Source organism: Mercurialis annua, linkage group LG7, assembly GCF_937616625.2.
Source record: "Mercurialis annua linkage group LG7, ddMerAnnu1.2, whole genome shotgun sequence".
Taxonomy (NCBI): Eukaryota; Viridiplantae; Streptophyta; class Magnoliopsida; order Malpighiales; family Euphorbiaceae; genus Mercurialis; species Mercurialis annua.
The window spans coordinates 11,165,104-11,174,646 of record NC_065576.1 but is presented as its reverse complement, the minus strand read 5'-3'; the positions used below and the strand labels follow the sequence as shown (position 1 = coordinate 11,174,646).

General features: G+C 40.0%; 1 pseudogene; it reads left to right on the top strand.

The window, feature by feature from the left end:
• The first annotated feature begins 7,213 nt into the window (after window positions 1-7,213).
• On the top strand, window positions 7,214-8,789 carry LOC126654967 (alkane hydroxylase MAH1-like; annotated as a pseudogene).
• Window positions 8,790-9,543: the final 754 nt, after the last annotated feature.

Below are 9,543 nucleotides of genomic sequence, written 5' to 3'. Positions count from 1 at the left end.
AAATATAATTTCAAATATTCATAGTGACATTTCTGTTTAAAAAAATTAACTGTAGAAGTTTAACTAAATAAAATTATAGTTGAAGGATATTATTATCATAGACGAAAATAATTAGTTTTATCCAAAATTTATTATTGTTAATGGAAATAATGTCATAAAATTTCACCAACACCAACTTTTTTTTCCAATTCATACACGGTAATGACGTTGCACTCATTCATTGGTGCCATTTGCTGAGGTGCAAGTCTCTTTGTGTCATGAATTATATTCGTTGTGAATCGATGATTGTTGAATGCTTAATCTCTAGCATTCATTAAAATCTATAGATTTTGGAAGCATTCATTAAAATCTATAGATTTTGGAAGCAAGAATTTCAGTATTAATTTATTAATCAATAGATTTATAGACGTATCTTTGTTATCGCTTACTTCCGCAAAGTCACTAGTGTTTTTTAATAGTTTAATTTTAAGTACTCACATTTCATGTATTTTTTTTCTTTTTCCAACAAAGTTTATTTTAGTTTTTAATAATAATACGCTTCAATTTTAATTTTATTTCAGTAAAATTTACACCGTTAATTTTGTTTGAATGTAAACATCAATATGAATTCTTGAAATTAAATTTTGAAATCTCTTTTTCTACAATTTGCATGTGGGCTATATGATTAAATTGGTTAGTTGGCTATGATTTTTTTTTACCGGGAAGAAAAACTTATCTTCATTAAATTCTGACTATGAAAGTCTCATATCTAGCCACAACATTTGAGCTAGAGAATTGTTACAAAAAGCGGTATCTCGAAGGGCTTTTTTGGCTATCTCATGAGCCACCCAATTACACTTACGTCTAACAAAAATAAAAGAGCAGCATTCTAAATGCGAACTCAACACTCTACAATCTTGAATGACAACCTCACAATCCATATCCACAACAGAATTATGATTCATAGCCTCAATGATATTAAGCGCATCACCTTCAAACATAGGCTGATTAAAACGCAATCTTTGGGCTAACAAGATAGCTTCTCGTAAAGCTAAGGCTTCGACCAAGGCAGGAGACTGAATATTCTGAAAACATTTGGCAATGGAAGCAATAACCTTCCCTTCAGAGTTTGTAGCCACACATGCACCTGTTCCTGTTGAGCTGTGAGAGTCAAGAGCCCCATCAAAATTGATTTTAACGTATCCCATTGGTGGAGGGTTCCATCTCTCAGCAACCGCATCTGAATCAGCCTGAGTTCTTTGGTTGGCCGAGCGATCTCTCCTCTGACTTGCCAAATCTGCTTCAGATGACATCTCCTTAGCTTTCTCCAGAACCAGAATCGGATTACTATCTTCATTTTGAAAGATAAGAACATTTCGCGCTTTCCATATCGACCACATAGTCCAGATGATGTTTAGAAGAATCGCTGACTTGGAAGGAACATCACGAAGTCTACCACAAATTGTCGTCCAAAGGGAATCAAAGGTGTGGAAGTTAGAGGCATTTACCCACTGGTTCACATCAGACCCTAGCCATACAGCTTCCGAGAACGGGCAGGAAAAGAATAAGTGTTCTATGGTTTCTGCTTCATTGCACCTCGGGCATTTGAAGGATTTCTCTGGAAGTCTTCTATGGAGATTGTAGTTACAGGCTAGCCCATTCCGAAGACATTTCCATAGAAAGACTTTGATATTTGGAGGTAACTTCAGTCTCCAAAGGTTCCTCCAAGAGTCGGGTTCAATAGCTGAAATTGGGATAAGAGGATCTCCCATGAAGGAGAGGTGATAGGCAGTCTTTACGGAAAAGTGCCCTGATTTGGAAAAATGCCAGACCAGGCAGTCTTCAGCTCCCGTAATACTTAAAGGGATATGTAAGATAGTTTCTGCAACCTGGGTTTGAAAAATGCTTCTGACTAACGTCTCATCCCAGCCACTTTTATTACCAAGCAACAGGTCTGACACCGAATTAACAGAGGCAGGAAGGACCATGGCTTGAGGCACCATGAATGGGCTAGAATTAGGAAGCCATGGAGTATTAAGAATCGACACTCGTTCCCCATTTTGAATCTGCCATCTAACTCCTTGCTTCAGAAGTGATCTACCTTGAATAAGACTTCTCCAGGCCCAAGAACTATTTGAATGTTGATTTGCCTCCAAAAACGAACCAAAGGGGAAGTATTTACCTTTAAGGACTCTAGCGAGAAGAGAATCCGGTTGGGATACAAGACGCCACCCTTGCTTTGCCAAAAGCGCCAAATTAAAATGCTCCAAGTCTCTAAAACCCAATCCACCCGCATCTTTCGGCAAGCACATCTTTCGCCAAGATATCCAATGAATCTTGCGCTCGGTATTCTTTCTACCCCACCAAAAATTAGATATAATGCTATTAATCTCTTTATGAATGCTTTTTGGTAGGAGGAAACAGGACATGGAGTAGATCGGGACAGCCGTTGCAACACTTTTAATCAAGACCTCTCTCCCCCCATGAGATAAGAGACACCCTTTCCAATTGGCCACTTTCTGGCGCACTCTGGAACAGATATCCTTGAAGGTTTGTGTCTTAGAGCGGGAAACAAGTGCCGGAAGCCCTAGGTATTTATCCTGACCCCCGGCTCTGGTTACGTTCAAGGTAGCGGCAAGCTGAAGACGCAGAGCTTCCGGAGAGTTGCGGCTGAAAAACAATGATGACTTGGCGAGATTCACTTCTTGACCAGAGGCTTTTGAATACAGCTGGATAATTTGAGACACACAAACAGCTTGAGCTTGATTTGCCTGAAAAAACAACAATGAATCGTCAGCGAATAACAAGTGAGAGACACTTGGGCTTCTCCTGGAAATTTTGACCCCAGCGATATGATCATTTTGTTCAGCCTGAGACAATAGTGAAGAGAAGCATTCCGCGCATAGGAGAAAGAGGAAAGGGGATATCGGATCGCCTTGTCTTATCCCTCTCGAAGGGATAATGAACCCATGAGAACTTCCATTGAAATTAAGAGAGTATGTAACAGACGTAATACACATCATTATCCACTTAATCCACCTATGATGGAAACCCAATTTCCGCAGGACCCTCTTGATAAACACCCATTCTACACGCTCGTAAGCTTTGCTCATATCGAGTTTTAAGGCGACTTCAAACCTGGATTTGCTATTTCTTGTTTTCAAATGGTGTGTGACTTCGTGAGCTAGTAAGATGTTGTCCGCAATGTTACGGCCTTTAACGAAAGCGCTCTATTGTTCCCCAATGATGGAAGGCATAAAAGGTTGTAGTCTGTCTGTGAGGATCCTCGATATAATCTTGTAAAACACTGGGCAAAGACTGATGGGCCGGAGGTCAGACATCGTAGTAGGAAGGTGGACTTTTGGAATCAGGGTAATGGTAGTATGATTTAAGGCCCGGGGGAGGTTCTGACCATCGAAGAAAGCCTTGATGGCTGAGCAAATATCCACTTTAATTACTTCCCAATTATTCTGAAAAAAGAGACCAGTTAAGCCGTCCTATCCTGGGGCCTTATTCGGCTGAATAGAAAAGGCAGCTTTGCGTATCTCGTCGTCTGATAGGGGCCTAATGAGGTTGCGATTCATGGCTGTAGTTACTCGAGATTGCAAACCAGAAGTAGCAGCCCTGATCTGCGAGGGACTGAAGCTTGTGTAAATGCTGCGGAAGTGATCAAGGGCAATATTCACAACCTGATTTTCATCAGAGCAGAGATGTCCAGCATTGTTACGAAGTTGAGTAATATTGTTCCTCTTCCTTCGCTGAACAACTGAGGAGTGGAAAAAAGACGTGTTGCGATCACCCCATTTTAACCAATTCACCTTCGCCTTTTGATGCCAGTATTGTTCTTCTCGCTCATATTCAGTTGCCAGAGTTGATTCAAGTCCTCTAATTTCGCTCACATTATCCCCAAAACCCCTTTGATGCAGCGCGGAAATCTGATGAGTAAGAGACACTATATTCCTTTGGGCATTATGCTTCTTATCCCTAGACCATCTGAACAAACCAGTTTTACACGCCTGAAGCTTACAATGGACCTGTTGTAGACAGTTATATGAGCCATCTGGTGGTCTTGCCCAAGAATCAGAGATAATCTGTTGCACCTCTGTGTTACCCTTCCACCTCTGGTCGAAAAAGAAGCGACTCTTACTTTTCTTTGTAGCAGGGGATGAGTCCAACAAAATGGGACGATGGTCAGATCCCAGTTCATCGAGATGAAGAATAAGACCCTTAGGGTAGAGGTTACACCAATCCACTGAAACTAGAAACCTATCGAGCCTCATTTGTATATTAGCAGCACCATCGCGTCTGTTATTCCAAGTAAAGGGGAATCCCTTAAAGTTCAGTTCCATGAGGCTTGTATTTAACTTGAAGTTATTAAGAGCATCAGCCCTTCTATAGTCAAAAGGACCACCACCCTGCTTTTCGTCACGCATACATACACAATTAAAGTCACCCCCAATTACCACAGGTCCTATTAGGTTCAAGCAATAATTTTGCAAAAACATAAATTGTGCAGCACGAGACGAAAGAGAAACATCCAAATAAATTCCAATGAAATTCCAGGTACACAAATCATCCCTATTAACTACCAAACAGTGAAAGTAAAAGACATCATGACTAATAATAGAGATAGTACAACCTGTATTCCATGCCAAGGCCAAACCACCAGCCGTGCCAATAGGATCTAGCAATTCAAAGTTGCGAAAACCTGCTTTGCGTAAAAACTTTTCCACCACCGGTCCTTTATTCTTGGTCTCAGAAAGGAAAACAAGGTCGGGGGAATGAGATTTAATAATCCCTTTAAAGTTAAGGAACGTCAGGGGGCTCCCCACACCCTGAACATTCCATCCCAGCATCTTCATATATCCTTCGGGGTACCATTGAGGCTGGTACCCTCCACCATTTTGGAGTCTGGGAGAACACAAATCTTCTTCGCCATCCTGTTACCTTCCACATCTCTGTTTCTTTTGGAGAAATTATCAAGGCTGCCTTCTTCTTGAGATAATCAGACCGGAATATCAACTAAGTCAGCATCTCCTTCCATAGTGACAGTAGTTCGGTTCTGTCGAGTCAGCACCTTTCGCCTGAGTTTAATCGGCAATTGAGAAATGCCCAAATCCTGAGCTGGTGGGGGTGGTGGGGAAGGTGTAAAGGATAGAAGCTGAGTAGGTTCAATTGCTGTGAAGAAACTTTGAGAGTTAGGAAATGGGGCTAAAGGAGGGATTGGGAGTGGAAGAGGAATGGTTGAGTTGGTAGGTGGTTCAAAATGGGTTTTTGAAAGGCCCCCCTCAAAGGATGGGATAGGGCCCAGAGGAGGTGTAGGTCCAGACGAGAAAGCAGGTGAGGGGAAACCAGCAGGGCTAAAAGGATTGCTTGGGGTAAGAATCCCTTCTTTGCGTTGAAGAAACAAGTGCAGCATGCCTAACTCCTCAAGGGTCTTTCTATTGCAAAGAATACCATCAGGTGGTCCATTTGAGAGGTCCGGCTCAGAGGCAAGGATGCAAGGATCAAGGTGGATTTGTTGTAGGTTACTGGATTTTTGGTAGAAGGGCTGAGGGGAGAGGCTGATTTTAGGAGTTGGCTAGGTTCAATAATATCAGAAGGGCTGGAGATATAAGTATTGAGAGCCTCGTGGCCCAAAGGGTTGGAAGATTGCCCCGGCCCATGAGATTTAGAAGGGTTAACCACAGTAGAAGGGCTATAACCTGCTAGCTTGGAGAGAGGGAGGAATCCGACATCCCTGACAACAGGAAACCCAATCTTCTGTTGAGGTTGACTAACTACCTCGTACTCCTCAAAAGTGCCTTTTCCTTTGCTTATCTTATCTTCACCGGTGACAGCTTTTGGAGTGTTTCTACTTACCCACTGGTTAAGGACCAAGTTGCTCTTTTTTGTATCTCCCGGAATATCCATCGGGGCAGGACCACCAGCAATGGTGAGGGGAACTGAAGATCCCACAATGAGAGGATGTAAACCAGTCTTGTCGTTCCGAGGGAGTGGCTTGCCGGAGCCAAAACGCATCCATAGTCCGAAATCAGGAACACCAGGGCTTTGCATTTCCTCTACAGGAGTAATACATGAAATAGAATAATGACCAATTAAACCACATTTGTAACAAATGTCTGGCATACGCTCATAGAGGACATAAATCCACTTCGGACTACCATCCAGCTCCGTTGTGAAAAAACCCCTCCGGAAGGGCTTTGTGACATTGACCATCACTTTTAGACGCATGGTTCCACACAAATCTTCATCTTGGGTTTCCTTGGAGTCCATGGTTATCAGACTTTCAAATAGCTTACCAATAATAACAGCATTGTGTTTACTTATTTGGGTTGCAGGTAGACCCGAAGCATGGATCCAGAAGGGGGACAGGCTGAAATCGATGTTGTGAAGGGCCACCTCAGGTGCCCACTGCTGAAGGACAAGCAGATTGTTGCTCAGACACCATGGTCGACCATCCCAAGCCCTGTTACGATCCTCCTCCCTTTTGAAAGTGAACGTGAAAACTCCAGATACATCTTTTTTAACCGTCAGCCCTTGGAAAGCCCTCCAGGACCTGATAAGCACATCCTTAACCATCTCAGGATAAAACATCTTTGTGCCCCAGAATTTCCCCACCAGAACTAGTTTTTCTTCGACTTCTTCATGGAATAAATCCAAGGTCGGTTCAGATACGTGAAGATTTGCTGCATGCATGGTTAGCTCATTAATGCATATCTGCTCATGAGACATAGTGACTAGAATAAAACTGTAATAAATGAGAAGGAGTTGGTGAATGATTGCCGAAAGGAAAAGTTGAAGAGAAAGGATGTAAGGTGCTAGTAGAGGCAGTAAATGATGGTATATATAAGGGTTGATATTAGGTTTTGGTGCATGTGAAGTGTAAGGAGTCGTTAGGGTTGTAATCTGTGTCATCGGATGATCCTTCAGATAATGCAAGGAAAGAAGGGCAGGACAGGCGAAAAGGCTTTTTGGATAGGTCAAATCAAAGGTGAAAACCAGGTAGCAGGATAAGATGTGGAAGAGGTAAGGTTTAAGGTAGAAGGTAAGATGTCAGGGCAAAAACCCAGCGGAAAAAAGGCAGGCGCGGCGGCGGAGATCGGTCCGGTAGAAAAGGAGAGGTCAGGATAAAACCCTAGAAGAGAGAGATCAAAGTACTTGAGACCCATAGATAGATTTTTAACTGAATGACCTAAGTCTATATATATTTAAAGTTTTGCAAAATGTTTAGTCACAAATCAATATGGCCTTAATAATCCTTTTAATCTTCCTAGCTGTTGTAAGCTTAGCCATTCTTCGTTATCTCTTAAATACTGATGGCCAACCGATAAATTGGCCGATCGTCGGAATGCTGCCGGATTCCATCTTCAACCTTCACCGAATTCATGACAGGTTCACAGAATTTCTGGAGCAAGATGGTCTCACATTTTTGTACAAAGGTCCTTGGTTTGCCCATGTCAAAATGTTATTTACAGTGGATCCTGCAAACATCCACTATATAATGAGCTCCAATTTTTCAAATTTCCCGAGAGGGCCTGAATTCTTAAGGATATTCGACATCCTGGGAGACGGGATTTTCAGCTCTAATAACGATTCTTGGAAAATCCAAAGGAAACTTGCTCAAGCATTTATCAACCACCCGCGATTTCACCAGTTCTCGGAGAAAACTTGTCGAAATACGGTGGAGAAAGGGCTTGTTCCAGTTCTTGAGCATGTAGCTGATCAAGAATCTATTGTGGACTTGCAAGATCTGTTTGAAAGGCTTACATCTAATATTTCATGCATATTGATTGCAGGCCACAACCCAAAATGCCTGTCGGTGGACTTTCCAGAAGTAGATTTTATAAAGCAATGAATGATGCTGAGCAAGCAGTATTTTATCGGCATCTCTTGCCCCAATATTCCTGGAAAGTTACAGAGGTGGCTAGGAATTGGCCAAGAACGGAATATGGAGAACTCTCAAAAAGTTCTCGACGGCCTATCGGCTAAATATATATTACGAAAACGAGAACAGCTCAAGAAACAACCCGATCTAGGAGAAGGTGTTGATTTGTTAACATCATACATGAGTACGGAAGTTGAAATCAACGGTTCAAAAGCAGTAGACAAGTTCTTGAGAGATACATTGGTAAATTTCTTTTTCGCAGGAAAAGACACAACTAGTTCCACACTAACATGGTTTTTCTGGGCTGTTTTGAAGAATCCAGACGTAGTATGCAAGATAAGAGAAGAAATCAAAGAAAAAATACGAGAAAAACGTTCCATATTCGAACAGAAAGAGCTAAACCGTCTAGTTTATCTTCACGGAGCTTTATGCGAATCATTAAGGCTATACCCGCCAGTTACATTCCAGCACAAAGCTCCCTTTAAAGAAGATGTACTCCCAAGTGGACATAAACTGAAAGCAGATACTCAAATAGTATTCTGCTTATATTCAATGGGGAGAATGGCGTCGATATGGGGAGAAGATCGCTTAGAATTCAAGCCCGAGCGATGGATCAACAAAGCGGGGAAAATAAAACATGAAGTAGCACACAAATTCCCAGCATTTGGTGCAGGACCAAGGATTTGTATTGGTAAATAAAGATATTGCATTCACTCAAATGAAGGCAATAGCAGCTTTCATACTGCACAACTACAATATTTTCCTAGTCGAAGGGAATCAAGTGCCCACCCCATGTACCTCTGTGATTCTTCGCATGAAATATGGTTTAAAAGTGAGGGTTAGCAGGATGTCCATTTGAAAACTACTACTCTATATTATTTCAATATGGCGATTGATTAAGCTTATTAATAAAATTAGTTGATTAAGGATTTGTCTTTAAATATTATTACAAAATATTAATAATCATGAATTCAAATAATAATTTAATTTAACTTTTCTGTCTTGTCTTAATATTAATATATTTTACTTATATTTTAATTGAATAGATTTTTTATATATGGAATTTTTTTTAAAGAAAGAAGATAACAAATGTTAGAAAGGCTTTAACATTATTAAATCAATATGTCGTTCAAATATAATTTAAAAAAATAATGTTAATTTGATATAGAAAATTTATCCAGTAATTTAGAACTATCACCAAATATAATGATTTCTCTAAACTAAAGAAAATTGAAGACCATAAGATGGTAACTACATTAAAATTTATAATTACTTTTTTGTTTAATGTTATATATTGCTATAGCAGACGTTCAATGGTCTTTTTCTACGATAAAATTCATTAAAAAGTATTGCACAATCCGAGATGATAAACAATTAAATATTTAAATGATTAACTATATCAAAACAAATTATGTTTATAAAGCGTAGCAATAAAACTACTATGTAGCGATTTAATAATAAATACCGAAAAAGAATATTATTGATTTATTTCAATTAATTTATTAATTTTTATAATAAAATATGCTTAAGTTTATATATTTTCTATTTTAAAAATGTATTTTTTATATATTTATTTTTATATTTGGACCCCCAAAAAAAATCTGCATCCGTCACTAATGGTATATATTCACCTGGAAATTTATATTTACAAATTTTATTCACCTAATAAATTATGT